The 20,185-nt window shown below is 40.2% G+C and overlaps 1 protein-coding gene across 11 annotated transcripts in view; it reads right to left on the reverse strand.

Moving 5' to 3' along the window:
- The window catches only part of gramd1ba (GRAM domain containing 1Ba), a 590,058-nt gene that overhangs the window by 333,908 nt on the left and 235,965 nt on the right, over positions 1-20,185 (reverse strand). The window contains exon 1 of one of the 11 annotated variants that reach the window (XM_068053895.1): positions 14,443-14,465. The exons of the other annotated variants lie outside the window; for them this stretch is intronic. The gene's annotated coding sequence lies outside the window, so the exon portion shown is untranslated. Of the gene's footprint in view, positions 1-14,442; positions 14,466-20,185 lie in introns of those variants that run through there. 11 annotated transcript variants of the gene reach the window in all.

The raw sequence follows: 20,185 nt of genomic DNA on the forward strand, positions 1-20,185 counted from the left end.
TGCTACCGAGCCACTCGGGGATGGACATTGAAGTCCCCCACCCAGAGCACATTTTGTGCCCTTGCCACCCTCAGTGCTTCCTCCAAGTGGTGTATAACATGGAGGAGTACTGACTCATCAGCTGAGGGAGAGCGGTAGGTGGTAATCAGTAGGAGGTTACCTTGCCCATGTTTGACTTGATGCCATGAGACTTCATGGGGTCCGGAGTCGATGTTGAAGACTCCCAGGGCAACTCCCTCCCTACTGTAGACCACTGTCCCGCCACCGGGACAGGACATACCCAGGGATAGTGATTACAGTGTCTGGGACATTGTCTGTAAGGTATGATTCCGTGAGTATGACTGTGTCAAACTGTTGCTTGACTAGTCTGTGGCACAACTCTCCCAACTTTGGCACAAGCCCCCAGATGTTAGTAAGGAGGACTTTGCAGGGTCGACAGGGCTGGGTTTGCTGTTGTCGTTTCCGGTGCCTAGGTCGATGCCGGGTGGTACATCCGGTTTCATTCCTTTTTATTGACTTCATAGCGGTTAGGTACAACTGAGTGGCTTGCGAGGCCATTTCAGAGGGCATGTCAGAGTCAACCACATTGCTGTGGGTCTGGAGTCACATGTAGGCCAGAACAGGTAAGGACAGCAGATTTCCTTCCCTAAAGGACATTAGTGAACCAGATGGGTTTTTACAACAATCGACAATGGTTTTCATGGCCATCATTAGACTAGCTTTTAATTCCAGATGTATTAATTAAATTCAAATTCCACCTTCTGTGGTGGTGGGATTCGAACCCATGTCCCCAGATCAATACGCTGGGTCTCTGGGTTACTAGTCCAGTGATAATACCACAACGGCAAATCATGTGAATTAATGGAACCATAAGGAAATCTTTAATTTGAAAACTGTGGTAAGAAACTCTTTTTTTCAAGCAGAGCAAATTTTGAGGAAACACTTTGGGGGTAATTTTAACTTTCAATGGCAACATCGAACAGGTGATATCAGATCAGTCACCTGCTAAAACGATTCGGTGTAACTTAGGGTGATATTCATTATCCATTAGCTGCCATCAATAACAGGAAGGAGAATATTCATCCAGAATGGATAATGAGTAGGGTGCAAGTTACAGGATGTAATGCAATGGAGCAGAGCATTACAATAATGCAATGTAAAAAAGCAGATCTGATGCGGTCATAAACTGAAAACCAAATTCTAGTAGCTTATAAACACCACCAAAAACAACAAAACAGAATCACAACGTTAAAGTCATGGCTAACTACTACTTGTTATCATTTAATATATCCTGAATCACAGCTTTAAACTCATGGACAGCTATTTGTGACTGCACACTATATACAGAAAATGTTTTCTTCCAGTTGACTTTATCACTAGCTTGATTTGAAAAGTGCCTAAAGAACAATAAAGGCAGTACAATGTAAGTAAGAGAGTAAACAGCTTGCCTGTAGTATTTTAACTGAGCGTCATCGCTTTACATTACGAACACTCTAATATCATCAGTGGAATTACTGGTTAATAATCTCTTTATGTTCAGTACAATACACTTTGGTTAGATTGCAAACACCCAGCAGTTATAATTTCATTCGTCAAAATTTTTCGTCTTCATATCTGTACTTTACAGTTGCTGAATCCTCTAAACACCAGGAATCACATTTCACTTGGAAAGTTAACGATGTTAAGGTAGCTTTAAAACCAAAAGAAAAAGTACTGAGCTTTCCTGAATGTCAAAAGCAGAGGTGACTTGAAGTAAAAAATATGCACTGAGTTTTGATGATCTGAATACACTTCCTGAAAAGGTGGTGGAAGAGATTCAGTAATAACTTTCAAAGGGAATTGGATAATTACTTGAAGGGGAGACATTTTTTGAGGGGAGGAGGTTTACAGGGAAAGAGCAAGGGAGCGGGACTAATTGGATTGCTCTTTCAAAGAGCTTGCACAGGCACAATGGGTTGAATGGCCTCTCTGTGCTGTATGATTCTAACACAGCTGACCATCTTTGCAATGATCCACACAACTCTTTTTCTGTTTCAAGCTATGAAAAACTGCAATGTCTATAGATAATCCAGTATTTGACCGCTATCACTTGTGGATGCTGTAAAATATATTTTGTATCAATAATTCATAAAATCTGTTAAGCCCCACAAGCATATACTCTTGTTTGGATTTAATGCCCGAATTAAATCCTCCTTGGGATGTTCTTCAGCGACTGGCCTCTAGAAGGTATAAAAAAATAACTCACTGACTTTTTATTCTCACCCCCTATAATGGAATGTCTCGCCCGCCACCTCTCAGTGCTTCCTGATAGCCAAGCGAGATCAGCAATTTGCTCTATAATCAGAGATGTAAATCCATGTCGTATTATTTAGTATGCACGAGCACACTGTGCCAGTGGAGCAGCCTACTGTGCTCCATAAACACATTTCTTATTTTAAAAATGAATGTGTTTTTTTAACAAAAGGATTATCCAACTGCTTGACCATACGTGCTGCCCTCCACTCTCTTGCAATAGCCAATCCCATCAGGATCTTTACACAAAAATATTTTAAAATCTTGCACTCAAAACGTAAGTTTCCTCAACAGGAAGCTGATATCTGCTGTTTATGGCAAAACATAAGACTGCAGTTTGTTTCTATTGAAAAAGTGTTCATTTGCCTCTGACACTTGAGAAGTACAGTCCACTTAAGTCAACATCACAGAATATTGCAAGCTTCAAGGAATGACCAGAGCAGGAACAATCTTCTGGCATTGCACTCATCATGGAATCTTTAGCTGGATGTCAGAAATTTGAGGCTGCAAAGTCATAAAATGACTCCTGGCACACCAATCTTCACCGCATATTTGCTTTTCATTAGCCCTAAAGAAAATCAGGTGGGGTGTAAAATGAGCAGCCAATTCAACATTGCCTATTTTATGCTACCAAAGACCAATTTCACCCCTAATATCTCCAGAATCATGCTGCTTTCTCCAACATTTTCAGAATACCTTGAAAAGCTATTTTGGCCGAGCACAACATAGCTGAAAAATAGAACATTGTTCTGTGGAGGATTTTTAAAAACAGCCATACATTTCAAATTAGGCAGATCTGTAGTATATCTTTTCAATACATATGCATACACATGTAAGAAACCACCTACAATCTCAAACTTTCCCCAGAAGTCTTTCCCATCTGTCACACAACAAGAAGTTGAGATTATCAATCAAGCAATGTGAGATTTCTTTAGGACACACTGTGTGATATGTTGTTCTTAACAATAGATTCAATATAAGGATCTCTCATTTTACACTTCTTGTCAACAAATTTGTAAAGTCACATAATTTGACAAATTATGTGTGTTGCTGTAGTACCCGAGTTAACAAACATTGATTATTTAGCCAAATGATACAGGAAAATCATAGTTCCATAACAAGTTATACACATTGTATTTGAAGTGTAAAAGGTACATTGACTATCTCCATCAAGCTCACATACACCTCTTAGAATAAAAAAAGATAGGCCCCCCTCTTTGAATAAGCCTGTTTCAAGCATGGGCCCTGGTTATCTCTTTTGATACCTACACCAATATGACGGGCAGGGCACTTGTGGCTCAACATGTGTGTGCAAACGCCACCTTCCATATTAGATGCTTTTCATTGAAGTTTAGACTAAGATTCCCTCTTTCTGGGTACTTTTCCATTAAAAGCAACTTTTCTTCCAAGGTAATTAAGAATTTTAGAATAAAAAGGCTGGGATTATGCAATTGATACAAAGCAAAAGTGGAAAGTATATATGTCAGAGATGTTTTAGTGCAATAAGTCTACTTGCTAATTTGAATCATACTTCATTGAGAGTTAGCTTAATGAAAAAATTACAATTAAATTGCTAAATTTATGCACCAACACATCCATACTATTTCCTCTAATAATGAAGAATTACAAAACGCATATGGGAAGGGAAAGCGTCACTTGATTGGCTGAAAAATCTCAACTCTGTCATGAATCATTCAAGTGTTCTCCTTACAGATGCTAAAATATCTCCTGAATCTTGACAAATGCATCTCACCAATGGCCTACATTTAAATAAAAAAACAATGAGCTCCTGCATCTAAACTGAATGCAAATTGAACCTGGTTGATTTCTTTGGACCTGAATTGGAAAATCTAAATGTTAAACCGCCTTTCCACTAATAAAAATGCATATTTGCCTAGAAATTGAACTGCGCTGTGCCATAAAACGGGCACTTAAGTGTCCAATATAATAGGCAGTGTGCATGCAGTCATTCTGCACTGCAAGTGCATCACCAGCCATAATGGTGAAGGTTCTTGCCGAGGCATCCAGGAAGAAAGCCTGAAACAGGCATTAGTTCAATTGCATATGTAAATAGGGGCCGAATGCCTGTTTGAAGCCTCTTTTACAAAGCTCATTTGTGATTGAATGCAGCATAAGTTGTGCATGTTGCAGTCAATATTATCCGGTGCTTGTTAGTCAAACCACCTGGAGGTTGTCACTGGATTGCTGAGTTTTAAATATTATTACTTAACTTATTGTGAATCCAAAAGGAGGATTCTTGCTCCTCCTGGCTCCACATTAAATTTGCAGGCTGCTGCCAGCCACTGCTCACCCTCCTCCTGATTAGTCCGTGTAAAACCCCTCAGGTTGTATACAACAGAGAATGTTTGACATGGAATGTAAATGCACATTGTAAATATAACCTCTCATGGCAAATGTAGTGAGGCACTGTACATACGGGACATGAGGTACTGTATTGAAAGAAACTGATCTGTACTGCACTTTATGTAATGTCAAATTTGAACTGTTATGTAATATATTTTTACAAATTTTATGAATAAAGTATATTTCTTTGGAAAAAAAAATTACCTCTGTACCCACAACCCATCCTGGACTCTCCTTACCATCTCAAACGGAATCCACATCAGCAGATTCTTGGATGCCTCCCAAGGCTGTAAAGCTGGCCTTGGGTAAAGGCCTGCTCAGGTCAGGGAAAGAAAAAACTGACCCGAACCCAACAGAACCACATCGGACCCGAGCCTGACCCGGCCCGAGTCCCTCTACTTTTTTCCCGTGCCCGACCAGACCACCAGAATATTCCCTTTACCTACCTTGTGACTCCCAATCTACAGGAAGCTGCAGCATGAGTGTGATGACGTCATAGAGATGCTCACTTGCTCACTGCGCAGACTCAGAATTTCCCTCTTTGGCATCCCGGACTCACAGCTCAGGTAGGTTTTTTACTTTTAACACTTCTTACTGTGCGTGTCTGGCCTGACCCAACCCAAGCCCAAAAGCTGGACCCGGATGAGCGACCCAACCCAAACCCGACATGTCGCCAGGTCCCATCGGGTTCAGGTCGGATAGCAGGCCTTTATCCTTCGGGGTCATGGCTGGCCTCTGCAGCTCCCCTGTAATAAACAAATGAGGCCGGAGCACCAATTTTCCATTGTCCAGCAATTGGGCTGTTTCGGTGCTTCTAGAGTGTGCAGCGACAGCATCATTCTCTGATTCCATTGCGATCTAATTTCTAAGCCGTTATTTTTAGTACTTTGTGACAAATCTGTTTTGCTAAGCTAAAATAATGCAGCAAGATGAGGAGATTTGGGAATTGCAGAGTTTTGCACAGCCTAGACTGGAAGTAGAAATAATGTGTCGATTTGTGAGATGTTAATGCAAGTGTTAAGAGCCAGTAACATAGCTGGCTATGTAGACAAGACAAACTGTCGATAGTCAGTGGCCTAAACTTCAGCAAGTTAGTATTAGATAGGCTTTTTTTATTCAAATGTGGTATGCAGAATATTTTATGGCAAGTAATATTCTATCCTTACGATTGTATGATGGGTGCCCTGATTGCACATTGACAATGACAAGAGGTACAGGAAAACATCAAATTTCATCAAGAGTATTGATAAGGAATTTGCATCCAGAGTTTTCAGCCATGCTCAATTGTTCTACAACAGGACAACAAAGTAGGAGGCCCAAAGTGGTGCTGAAGGTGGGACCAGAAAGATCTGCGGAGGGGAGAGAAAGGGAGTGCAAGACAGCACTGCAGAAAATGGGAAGCAGAATAGCCTGACAGCAGTGCTGGAGGAGGAGTCTGAGAACAGTGTTAGAAATGGGAGGATAAAGCTTGAGAGCAAAACTTGGCAGTGTGATCTTAAGGGTACTGAATGCCTATGCACTGCAAGGTATTGAATGGGTTAATGTACTAGTGGATTGGAGGCGAGAAGGTGGAGGACAAAATGTCTCTGTGAATGGTGTGTCTCTGAAGGAGGCAGAGCAACTGTTGAGGCTTTTGCAGAAATGATGGCTTGGTTTGGCTTTTGGAAGCACAAAAACCACTTCATTTTTTTATATTAAAAATTAAATAAGAGTGATTAAGATGAACCTGAATGCACTAATGAAATGTAAAAAGTCAACATCTTCCAGGGGCACGCCAGAAATTAAATCTTGTGCCTTCAATACATGAATGCTAGGAATGCTGCAACTTATATGCCTGTGGCACACTGCACTATGTGTTATTACTTGTTCTTGCATATTTTAGGCTTATATTCAAGGCACATTTCAACTGAGGGATTGTTTGAAGATATCAGTCAGCCTGGGTAGTTTTCTAGATTGGCACGTTTATAGCAGGTTATCTCATAACTGGGAAAAAATCCAGAGCTAGGATAAATAAAACAATCCTTGAAACTACTGTAATGTATTCGTCAAGAGCAGTACTTTGTACTGAAATAATCCCACACACATTGTCCTCCTTTAACAATCTTTGTTTTTTTTCAGTTGAATTTACTGAATATTTGTAGTGAATCACTCAGTGCCAACACTGACAGTTAATGGCTCGAGTTACTGTGCCCAAAGTTTCTTTTACAATAGTATCATAGGACATACCACATTTGAGCAACTGCGCAGACAGGAAATGTGCAATTATGCACCCATTCACATTACAAGTATAACCAGTAAACATCACTCATGCAAAGAGTACAATGTGCTTGTCTCCTACTACTGATGTACTCTCAGCTTCTTTGCGTGACACAGTCAACTCCTTTTAATTTGTGGAAAATAGAAAGACGTCACCTTGCACCACAATAATTTAACAACTTTAGTCTTCAAAATGGTCCCATTATACTGTGGCTGGTTCAAAATAAATTGGATGTGTGGCAGACTCTTGGAGCTGGTTGGTTTGCATGGATGGTGGGGCCGCACAGCAGCATGACTGTACCATATTGTTGGCTGCACCCACATCAAAGGCCTTTTTCATGACTATCAAAATGGGTCTTCCTGGCAACTAGTTCCAACAGTTTCATGTTTGGCTTGGAGTCTGCTGTGCAATAGCAGTGCTTGGGGAATCTGACAGTGCTAGCATGAGTCTCACACAATATACAAGTACCTTAAAGGTGCACCATAACAAACATTTTAGTGCAATAGAGTTCAATTACAATGCACATTTGAAACTGAAACACCTTAGACGAATGACTATCCCTGTGGATGTTAATGCAGCCTCCTCACACTTGAAATTTAGTAATGTCTTTGAACCAGAATTGAGTTAATCAATCTTAACCAGTTCTGAGACCCTCATACATGGCAGATCTGTGCACTTGCCCCTGAGAGAATAACACGAAAGTGGCCTCCATGTTATTTATTTTTAATTTAATTCTCACCCATCTCATGTAGGCCCATAGAAAATACTTGAATACACAGAGACTGATCCCTTTGTATATTTGTGAAACGTCCCACCAATGCATGAACACAATTCTATATTTGGCCTTTACGTTTCCGACTAAAATAATTGAAAAAATTAACCGATTATTTTCTATGGAATTTTTCAACATGGCATGGAAAGTTCAATCAATGTAATGGGCCAGAGGCAGATTACAAGATCATGGTAAAGTGAAATGCTACTGCCTTACACTGTCTGGAGATCAAATCATTAGTGCCACCAGTGTGAGGACTGTGGATCTGTTGTTAAGTGATGGAAAGTAATATGTTTATTGCACTTGGGCCTTTGTGGAGGGCCTCATTTATTCAATTTATGGAGGATTGAATTTGCTGAAAACAAATACAAAAGCCAGTTATGTAAACACAATTTAATTTCAAATAGTCATCCAGTGAATCAAGTAACTTCCCTTTGGGGGAAATGCCCATCTGGATTAAAATCAAGAATGACAATCAAGAAAGACAAATTCTAAAGGAAGCAAAAAATGGGCATGGTCAGCAAATTACTTATTAATTATGATTCGCATTGTTATAATAAACTTAATATCTAAATTTAGAGTAGTCATTAATCCAGTCAAAATCGTAATTGCTGTGCATTTAAGGGATTTTGTGCATTATCGTCACCGCACAAGTAAATCAAGTATGTTTTAGAGTGTGTTTGCATTGTTGGATTTTATAATTGTGGCCAGCTCCCTGAATTTCGACGTGTTTGCTGCATGACTGATCCCATCTGGGGATTCCATTTCATGACGCGTGAAGGGAAGGGAAATCATTTTCTTTTTAAAGTTACTTACATTTAATTTTACATACCTCTCCAATCCTGTTATCCAATTCATAATAAGCAGCCTACTCTACTTACCTCACCTGAATACATGATGGGATGGGTTGAGAAACCAGGAATAACTAAAGGTCCAGTTATCCCTTCTGCCTGTGTATGGATTCCCAAAGCTGGCAGTATTACATTATGACTGAAGAAATCATGTTGTGGGCTTGGGCTGTTCATTATAACAAATTGAGGCAATGAGGATAGCATACTTTGCTGAGATTAATTATATCTGTATTAAATGCAGCATGAGAGAATTTCACCAGGTCATGTGATACTCATCATGCCCATAGAGCTTACATTAGCAAAAGGGAATATTTTTAAAATAGAAAGCATTTTCTTCCTTCACTTCTACAAAATAATGGCAGAAACTCTTCAAATTAACACTGTTGTCAACCATGTGACTGCTTAGTTCTCTTGTGTAACACTCAGATTTTTTAAAACTAGGTAAATAATATGAATTAAGATGTGCGATGGGATCGAAGATTTATTGTGCCATGATTAGAAGAGGTATTTGTATTTCAAAACAAATAAATACATCATCATTCCCCATTAGGGTACTATTTTAAAAAGTTAAAAATATTTAACAGTTATGTAACTAGACTTTGCCTAATCTGGCCAGTTGTGCCCTCGTGTATTACATCAGATACAGGAGCAAACCTATCACTACAAGCACAGTACCACATGCTACTTCAAATGAATCAGGCTGCAAGAGGGTGGAATTGATAGATGCAATCAATCACTTAGAAAATGATGACACAGGAATTTGAAATATTGCCCATTTGTATGACAGATTATTAATTGCACATTCATTATACTGTACTAGTAATCTACAATTTTGGCTCTCCAATGTCTTAATGGTTAAATGCAATGCGTGACATTGTGCTAACTCATACAAAGGGCCCAGATTTTATTCCCCGTCTGTGCTCAGTTAGTTGATCTCAACAGGGACAGCAGTAAAATCCTAGACAGTGGCCCCTGACGGGCTAGTCATTCAATGATGGCATATACAGCCACAGATGCCAGCAACCATCCAGCACCTTTCTCAAATAGCTATTCTTTATTTGCGAATCTGGATAGTGGGTGTCATAAACTATTCAACCATGGAAAGCATCGCAGTCATGTCCTGATCTGACACCCACATATGTACACTCTCCAGCAGGAGGGAATGGGCTTATTAGGAAATGTTCAGGAGAAGAATGCCTGCATGATTTTCCCCACCCCAGCCAGTTAGCACAGGGATGCTGAGATGATGATTGTGGCAGCCTGCCTGCTGCCTCAGTGAGATCAGCTAACTCAGCATAGGCTAGAGTTTGATCTTGGGATCTTTATAGTGGTTCATTCATAACAACTACAGATGCCTTTTTTTCTCCTCAGGAGTTAAAGGGAGTTCTGGAGAATAGACTATTCTTTTCTGTTTGGCTTTGGCTTCACTAGACTACTCTGCAGTCAAAGATCAGCTGCTTTCTGAAGTGGCGAGTAGCATGGTGGAGGTAAAGGGTTAATAGCATGCTTTTGACAGAGAACTGAAAGACTAACAAAAAATTCTGTAAAATCAAGTCAGGCTAGTACTCATGAACAGTCAGGATAAATATTGAAAAAAGGTACGCAGGTTGCAATCAACCAGTTGCCATGCTATTTCTAACATAAATCAATGCCCTTAAAATATTAATGAGGTTCTTAAGAAATTAAGCCATCCTATTTACCTTTATTAAAGATTGCAAATACATCTCTTTACCATTTCAACTGTCATATTAACCAAAGACAGCAAAGGTGAACAATATAGTAGTGGGGTTGAAAACAGAAGCAGATATTTTTTCTGAACATGATTTTCTTTTTAAGATTAAAAACACTACAATTATAATTGCATTAGTAAATCATTTCAAGTTTAAGTTCAGTTATGTTGACTCTTTTTGATCAATTTACCTTCCCACACTCCCCCATTTACAGCACAACTTACAAATAACCCTGTGCTTTACATTTATAGACACAGGGTCACAATAACTTCAGATAAAATATAGCAGCAAAGAACAGATAAAAATGGATGTCATGCATCATTTTACTCAAAAGTTTCAAAAAATTAGTATAATAAAATATTCAATCACTAAGTATAATCTGATGAAAGTGAGCTTATTTACCTCATCAGATATAATTGTGAAGGACACAGTATGGCTTTTACTTTGATTATAGAATAGGCCATGCCATAGTAATGCTGATCGTGCAACAAATATCACGATTAATACTGAACTCTTTACACTTAGTTATAGCTTCTTTCTAAACCATTATATAACATTGCCACTTAATAACAGTTTGTTATCTAAAACATTGTCATATATAAATACATGTAAGCCAGGTAACAATATCCTGCTAAACTGGGATTCACAAAGTGCCAGTTATGGAGCAGTTCATCCAAGGCAGGGCTAGGCTTGCTTTAAGAATACCTGACCTTGTGTTGGTGAATTGTACTGGAAGTGACTGCTGAGCGACCATGCTCACCTCTGTTCATTAGCATCGCTAGAAAAGATAAATGTCTTGAAACCATTAGGTTATGTAACAGCTAATCCTCTGGAAAGTGTTGGTCCCACTAGCACATTCTACAGCACAGCAGTTTAAAAAGTATTCAGTGAGATGCAGAATTGCTGCTGACTGGATACTTCCAATGCCACCTACAACAGATGGAAAGCTTAATGCAGTTTTGAATCATCCCACTCTCATGACTGAATAGCTGAAAGGTCTTGAAGTTGCAACTGCAGAAAAGATACTAGGATCCCGATCAGATGCTTACTGTACGCTCTGAATTATTAAACTGAAGCAAAACATTACCCACAGGAGAAAAAAAATCAATGCAGGCTTCCAGGAGTCCTACTGTGGATACTAAGTGTTCTAACTCATGGAGATCAGTTACAGCATTACTTTCTCCAATGAAATACTAGTCCAATTAATTTGCCAATCAACACCAGAAACATCCATCTCAAACAGTTGCACGGAATGTAGTCTGCCTGCCTTTGCACAAATTCCCCTGATGCTCCATGCTAGAGAGACAAAGAAGCTAATAATTAAAATATCCAGAATATCTACAAGCTCCAGTTTTAAATGACACAGCTTAAAATTAATGCACTTAATGAAAAAAACTTCAAATCAAACTACTCCCATTTGACATTTAGAATAATTGTGATACTTTCATTAACCCGTCAATGTGTTGTAATTTCCTGACATTATTTCAATTCCTACTGCCTTGCATACAATTTTCTTCAACAGTCTAAAGATAAACCCATTGTCACTCAGTAATGCTTCAATGAGCAACAAGAGCAGATCCATCTTCTCAATGATACAGACAAACATCCTGCACAATTCCTGGCTGTCTGGAAAGCACAAATACAGAAGCTCACGCTAAGATTGCTGACTCTCGCAGAATCCTTTTCAGCTGAACTGTGTCTCAGCAGATTTTCTGCTCTGATTCAGCCCAAAATAATGCTTAAACAAAAGTTCAGAAGCAGTCCAGTCACATCTTGATCTTGCTTTTGTGTCAACCAAGAACACTTCTGATGGCATTAAACTCCTACAGAAAGGACTTATTTTTTCTCTTTAACAAATTACAATCTCTTCTCCACTTCGAACATCCTTACTGGAAATTAATGACCACTTATCAAAGTTTTGAAACATGTACACATACAATCTAATTAAAACCCAAGACACTTTACAGAAGGACATAAGGAAACAAAAAGCAAGCCACGAATTGGAGGCATGATTAAAAGTTTAGCTGAAAAGGTTCTGAGATTTTTGAAGGTGGAGAGGAGGCGGTAAGTAGAGGGTTTACGGAAGACGTTCAAGAGTTTAGAACTGAGGGGTGTAAACATTGCCAGCAACAATGGAACACAGGGGTCTTGAATCAAAGGGGGATAAGATTGGCAAGGAGATATAGAGCTGCAGCAGCAAGCAGAAGTGGGGGAGCATGATGGCTCAGAATGCATTGGGGAATGCATTCACCTATTTAATTAGTAAATATTATTGAGCCTTGGTAGACTACATAGAATTTCATAGCTTCGATAAGCCACAATTACATTCAATCCGCTAATTAAATTAATAAGGAGAACAATGTATTAAGACTTGATTGCAGACAGTAAGGCCATTAGTTTCACGGTCTGCAGGATAAGTTACAAACACGCGAACAATAGAAGCTTGTGATGAGTCTGAATACAGATAGGTAGTGCTCAAGCAAAGTCAATGGAGGCGGGGGAGCAGGTTGGAGTATGGGAGAAAGCATGTTTGGATGCACTGTACTTCAACTTCCTATTTTTGGAGTATAAGGGTTTGGAATCACTCTCAGTATAGAAGATTCAACAGTGAGCATCTGGAGGGTGAACGAGAACAAACTGCAGGGGAAACATGGAACAGGAGTCACAACTTCCATACAAGGAATTCTCAACTGTTCCTTGTAAACTGCTGCTCAAACACTGTAATGTATTAAAGCTTATTCAAATCAAATAATATGATGTCAGTTTCAGATAACTGGAAAGAGCCCAAAAGGGTTATAAAGGCTTCTCCAGTTCATGTACACCACTTTACAGAAGACATTAATTTCAGTATTATTTGATAAATGATTCATCAATTAAAAAAGAAACTTCTATATCTTTTATATTTTTCCAAATTTATTTACTTGTAAAAATTGGAGACTTTTGAAAAATGTAATGTTCTTGACCTCAACTAATTTAATGTAAATTATATTACATGTACAAGAGGATCCTGCAGTCTGGTCTGTCCTTCTCTATGTTTTGCAATACAAACCTCCATTTAAAAAAAAGCTATATTTCCTTGAGTGGGGAAATGGAAAACAGTCACATTTTGCTATTAGGACCATAAATCTGTTTCCTAAACATCATACACAGAATCTGTCAGATTAAAAAAAAATCCAAGCTATTGAAGGTTTTCAAAAAGTGCACATACTTAAAATGCCAAACCTTTAAATAATCATAATGAGCTTTCCAATTATTTATATACTGGATTTGGAGATCTTGGGCACACCAAAACACTCAGTAATCCCTTAACACACAATGAAATGTTTACTGTTGCCAAGCCCAAATCTTGGAGCACTTCAGTTTATTTAAAGGTTGGCACACCCACAATTTTTTTTCCCCAGTTCACACACTTAGATTTATGATCTGTTTGCTAACATATAAAATCTAAACACGCCTGTTGAGTTTAAATCCTTTCACTTTTCCATGTGCAACTCACATACCTTAAATTACTGGACAACAAAATCTGGAACTATTCAATTGTAACTCATGGACAGCTCTGAAGAATAAAATCTCATCAGGATTGTTGGGTGCATAATAGACATCAAGCCTGCCATAAGTTTCCCATGCACTACATATGGTCTACTTTTAGGGCATGCAGCAGAATGATTTACAGGTGAGTAAATGTCAACAGTACTAGTGTCGAAGACTGGCATTTGAAGAAACATCTAATAATTAGAAGGAAACATACAGAAAGAGTCAAAGGAATTTATGGATTATTTTATGATAGCAAAGTACCAGCCGTTGTAAGGGAAAAAGAAAAAAATCTGCACAAAATTATATATAATGGATGAAAGTGCAATTTTCTACTTTAACTACCTAAACAAAACATGCTATATAAGTTTACATTACAACAGATATAGGACATAGGTGCAGTAGCTGCATTTCTGGGTTTGCATTCTCCCAAGTGATAGCAATGCTCCGTTAATATTTATTTTGAAGTGACTGCCCTTTAAATTAAGCTTTGTTCTATGACTTGCTGTTTGTATTCCTTTAAAAACTAAAGTTGCAAATTCTTCAGTAGAATAAACACGTACAGATAGCAAATGATATACTATTAGCTTTCTCTGAACATTACCCAATTATTCAATAATTTAATCTTAGTATACCTTTACTCACCAGAACTGATGCACACAGATTCTTAGCTTCATCTGAGGCTGGGCATTATCAGCACTATCATTTAATGCTCACTGCTCCAAATCCTGTACTTTTGCAATGACCTGACAAAGCAATCCTGGCCAAACTGATCGATAATCTGTTATATTTAAAAATAGCTTCCTTCAGTTGTAATGTTTTTTGAATATTCAGCAACAAGAAGATCACTTAAGCCTAAAAAACACATGCAACATATATGAATATATATAAAACAAAATAGTATCAATATCATGCAGCCAACTGTATTTTTGATTATACTTGAAGAGGTAGGACTCCTCTTGTAAATCCAAGCTAAATGTAAAAGTGTCACACCCATGATTCCCCACATAGTGAGTCAGCTACCCTGAGCTGTCATGTACTTGCAAGCAGTTGGTCGTTAAGCCTGCCCATTCTCCGAATCAAGAAATGTTGTGTGGCATAGGGATGTTTAAGAAAGGTGACTAAAACAAAATAATTTCCTCAAAACAATTTGAAAAATAAATCTTCCTCATGCTCTCGTTTGTATCACAAGAGTTCAACACAAATGTTGAGAAAGCATTATTTCTCACATTTCAATCCTTTTAACAGTTACCGCTTGCTCTACCACTACAGTGGCTCATGGCAGACTCTTCAGATACAGTACCTCGTCCTAAAGGTAATAAATGTTTTCTATTATCTGCCTTCAAGTTATCTACTTAACGAGAAAATTGGGTATTCTAGAAGAGTCTCCAAAATGTTACTGGTTCACTTCAGCCTTGAATGTTTGGAGTCTTCAGTCTGATAACTTTGACAATTTATGGCAATTTCAATTTAATTACCACTGGAGATAAAAATAAAGTGACGGCACAGTGGCGCAGTGGTTAGCACCGCAGCCTCACAGCTCCAGCGACCCGGATTCAGTTCTGGGTACTGCCTGTGCGGAGTTTGCAAGTTCTCCCTGTGACCATGTGGGTTTCCTCTGGGTGCTCCGGTTTCCTCCCACAGCCAAAGACTTGCAGGTTGATAGGTAAATTGGCCATTGTAAATTGCCCCTAGTGTAGGTAGGTGGTAGGAGAATGGTAGGGAATATGGGGTTAATGTAGGATTAGTATAAATGGGTGGTTGTTGGTCGGCACAGACTCGGTGGGCCAAAGGGCCTGTTTCAGTGCTGTATTTCTAAATAAATAAATTCTTTTGGGCCTCCTTATCTCGAGAGACAATGGATACGCGCCTGGAGGTGGTCAGTGGTTTGTGAAGCAGCGCCTGGAGTGGCTATAAAGGCCAATTCTGGAGTGACAGGCTCTTCCACAGGTGCTGCAGAGAAATTTGTTTGTTGGGGCTGTTGCACAGTTGGCTCTCCCCTTGCGCCTCTGTCTTTTTTCCTGCCAACTACTAAGTCTCTTCGACTCGCCACAATTTAGCCCTGTCTTTATGGCTGCCCGCCAGCTCTGGCGAATGCTGGCAACTGACTCCCACGACTTGTGATCAATGTCACACGATTTCATGTCGCGTTTGCAGACGTCTTTATAACGGAGACATGGACGGCCGGTGGGTCTGATACCAGTGGCGAGCTCGCTGTACAATGTGTCTTTGGGGATCCTGCCATCTTCCATGCGGCTCACATGGCCAAGCCATCTCAAGCGCCGCTGACTCAGTAGTGTGTATAAGCTGGGGATGTTGGCCGCTTCAAGGACTTCTGTGTTGGAGATATAGTCCTGCCACCTGATGCCAAGTATTCTCCGAAGGCAGCGAAGATGGAATGAATTGAGACGTCGCTCTTGGCTGGCATACGTTGTCCAGGCCTCGCTGGAGGCGAAATAAATATGAAACAATAAATAAATCATTACCGATTTATTTGTGAATATCCAGACTTTATCCAATTTTAACCATTGATTGATCTGTCCTTTTTGAAATAATGAAGATGCGCATGTAAGACCAAAAGTTGTGCATTAACAGGACTGGACCTTAAGCTTCCACTTATAAAACACCAGAATTTACAGGCTTTGAAAAATAGGAGAGATTCTAAATGCCTGGTTCTAGCCAACTTATTCCACAGCATAAAACTGCCCTTGAATTGAGCCTGATTTGATACCTGAAATAAATAAATTATAAGTGTTGGGTGTTTGGTAATTCAGGATATAAGTAAACCAGCACCTTAGTTTGAGCAGGGCAGACCTAGATAGTGCAGTGGGTTGCCACACTTTCCTTTCACCTCTATGCATCAGTTTTAAACCAGCCAAGATTGAAGGCAAAAGTTCCTCTATCTCTCTCTCATCACTCTAATGCCCCTAAAGTGAAATCAGTATGGTCAGGCTCATCCAAATTCCTAAAAGTATAAATCTACAGCACAAAATTGCCTAGAACTCAGCATAGCTAAGTACATGACCAGAAGACTCTGCAGTTCATCTCTCCAATCCCAAAAACGAATACCACTCAATCACCTACTATCCCAAATAACTGTTTCAGGTGGAAGTCAAATTTCTCAACCATTATTTCTTCAACGTATCTGGCAAATTTGTTAGGCAAATCCTTCCCTTACCATACATATGTAGATGTTTAATTATCCCAGCTTGCAGGGTGCTTTCTAAGCACTTACCCGAAATGAATGTTCAAATCAATTACCTGTAGTTTTCTAGGTCTTCACTAAGCTAATCCAATCCTCAGGCACTACTCCCATTTCCATTGATTTCCAACTTGCACCCTCCATAAACTTTAGCTCATACAAAATTCTGCTGCCCATATCCTATCTCATATTATCTGTTCATTCATCACCCTTGTGCTCTACACTGGCCTACATTGGCTCCCAGTCTGGCAATGCTTCAATTTTAAAATTCTCATTTTTGTTTTTAAATTCCTCCATGGACTCGCCCATCCCTACAGCTGCAACTTCCTCCAACCCTACAATCCTCCGAGATCTCTGTACTCCTCCAATTCTGGCCTCTTGAGCCACCCCAATTTTAATTTCTCCACCACGGGCATCTGTGCCTACAGATTTTTTTCCAAAAATATACTTTATTCATAAAAAATTGGTAAAAAATACATTACAAAACAGTTCAAATTTGACATTTTGGAAATTACAATAGCGATCAGATTCCTTGGATACAGAACGTGAGTTGCTTCACAACTTTTTCCACTCCATTTTATATGCAATGTACATTTGCGATACACAGCAAAAAACATATTTGGTACATACAGCCCGAGAGGTTTTACACAGGTTCCAGCCTCTCAGTACACTATGGAGGGAGGACCTGACACAGTGGCCTTTCTCCATTGAGCCTTTGCAGCGGCTGCCCCAAGCTTTAGTGTGTCCCTCAGCACATAGTCCTGGACCTTGGAACACTTAGTCGTGGACAACTCTTTGCAATGGAAGACCAGCAAGTTTCGGGCAGAACAAAGAGCGTCTTTGACTGTGTCACTGGTCCTCCAGCAGCAGTTGATATTTATCTTGGTGTGTGTCCCTGGGAACAGCCCGTAGAGGACAAAGTCTTGTGTTACAGAGCTGCTCGTGATGAACCACGGCATCTCTTTCTAGTATGATAAGAGCAAAATACTGCGGATGCTGGAAATTTGAAATAAAAACAAGAAATGCTGGAAATACTCAGCAGGTCTGGCAGAATCTGTAGAGAGAGAAGCAGAGTTAACGTTTCGGGTCAGTGACCCTTCTTCAGAAGGGCATCTCTTCCCAGACCTGCTTTGCAAAGGCATATTCCAGAAGGAGGTGTACAACGGTCTCTTCCCCACCACAGCCAACTCGAGGGAGCGTGCTGAGGCGGTGAGACTCCAGGCACGCAGGTAGGATCTGACAGGGAGGGCCCTTCTCACCACCAGGCAAGATATGCCTTGGTGCTTGTTTGAAAGTTTTGGCGATGAGGCATTCTGCCAAATGACTTTGGCAGTCTGCTCGGGGAACCATCCGACAGGATCCATCATCTCCTTTTCCCGTAGGACCTTGACATCATCCATATACAGGGAGGATTGGTCACTTCCATCCATGCGTGTTTAGTTGGACAGGTTTTCCTCTTCCTCCTGTTCTTGGGAAAGATCAGCTCTCTGCAGTCCCTCAGATCCTGCAGCAAGAACTCCAGGTAAGAGCGAGACCCCCAGGAGTAGCCTTCCCAAATTTTCTCTCCACTCCTATGGTTGCTGCATCCTCAAAAATTCATGTCCGGTTGACGCATTCTAACCCAAGCTGTGGTCCCTTTAATTAGAAATCTTTCCTTCGTCAGATCCAGCGCGTCATCCCACCTGCACTCTCTGATTGGCTGGGGAACCCGGAGACAGGATGCAAATACAGTGGCTCAGTTAAAGCCGCCTGGAGAGTTTAACTGGTTCCTCACCCCTGATGGTCCCAGTGTTTTGGCAGGACTAAGGCGAGAAGATTCTGCCCCATGTGTAACAAATGTACTTGTTGTAGAAGGGTTGTATGTCAATTTCACAACTTTCCTCTGGCTTGCTAGTCCAGTAATCACTAGGCTAGTGTCTGATAGAGCAGCATAGATGGAGGTTTACACTGAATCTAGCTCGTTCTGTATCCAACGTGGGAGTGTGGAAAGAACAGATGAATTAATGAATCAGGTGTGGACTCTTTATTAAATCCAATTTCTTAAATCTGATTTAACTGCTGTTTCACATAGAAGGAGTGATTGGGTTCCTTAACAGTGATGTGTGGGGTGGTGAATTGGCTGGGCAGATGTTGCATCTCCTGTGTTTGTAAAGAAAAGTCCAAGGAAAGAACAATAGTGGGTCACAATGAATTGGACTGGCAGGACTGAGAGTGAATCAGAGCATCACTGAGGAAATGGCCATTTCGGAAAGTGGAAAGAGGAAAAGGGAAGGGAATATGGCAGAAATGGCAAAAGATGATCTCTCAAATACAGAGGCTGATGAGGTAGGTGAGAATAAGGGGACCTTATCATGGTTTTCAGAGGGATGTAAGATGAAGGAGGACAAGTAGAACAAAGGTGGACTTTTCATGTGCTCTGGTGTGGAATGTGGCATCATCAGGGCAGATGCAACAGGGACAATGAAACTGGGAGAATGGAGTCTTTACAGGAAATTTGTTGAATAAGCATAGTTCAGGTAATTGTACGAGTCAGTAGCTTGTAAGAAAGAGATGGTAGTAAAAAGTTCATCCTGGAGACAGAGAGAGGTCAAATAGTAACACCAGTGGTTAGCACCGCAGCCTCACAGCTCCAGGGACCCGGGTTCGATTCCGGGTACTGCCTGTGTGGAGTTTGCAAGTTCTCCCTGTGTCTGCGTGGGTTTTCTCCGGGTGCTCCGGTTTCCTCCCACAAGCCAGAAGACTTGCAGGTTGATAGGTAAATTGGCCATTATAAATTGTCACTAGTATAGGTAGGTGGTAGGGAAATTTCGGGACAGGTGGGGATGTTTGGTAAGAAAAGGGGATTAGTGTAGGATTAGTATAAATGGGTGGTTGATGTTCGGCACAGACTCGGTGGGCCGAAGGGCCTGTTTCAGTGCTGTATCTCTAATCTAATCTAAAAAAACCAGTATGCCATGATGCAACCCACACAAATTGTAACGCACAAAGTTACAACCAAGGGAAAATAAATTTTAGCCCACCTATCAACCATACCAGAAATGTGAGAGAGAGCAACTGAAGGAAATCAGTATTATTAGATAAATGGTGTTGGGGAAATTGATGGGACTGAAGGCCGATAAATCCCCAGGGCCTGATGGTATGCATCCCAGAGTACTTAAGGAAGTGGCCCGAGAAATAATCGATGCA

This window comes from Heterodontus francisci, chromosome 22, assembly GCF_036365525.1.
Source record: "Heterodontus francisci isolate sHetFra1 chromosome 22, sHetFra1.hap1, whole genome shotgun sequence".
Classification (NCBI taxonomy): Eukaryota; Metazoa; Chordata; class Chondrichthyes; order Heterodontiformes; family Heterodontidae; genus Heterodontus; species Heterodontus francisci.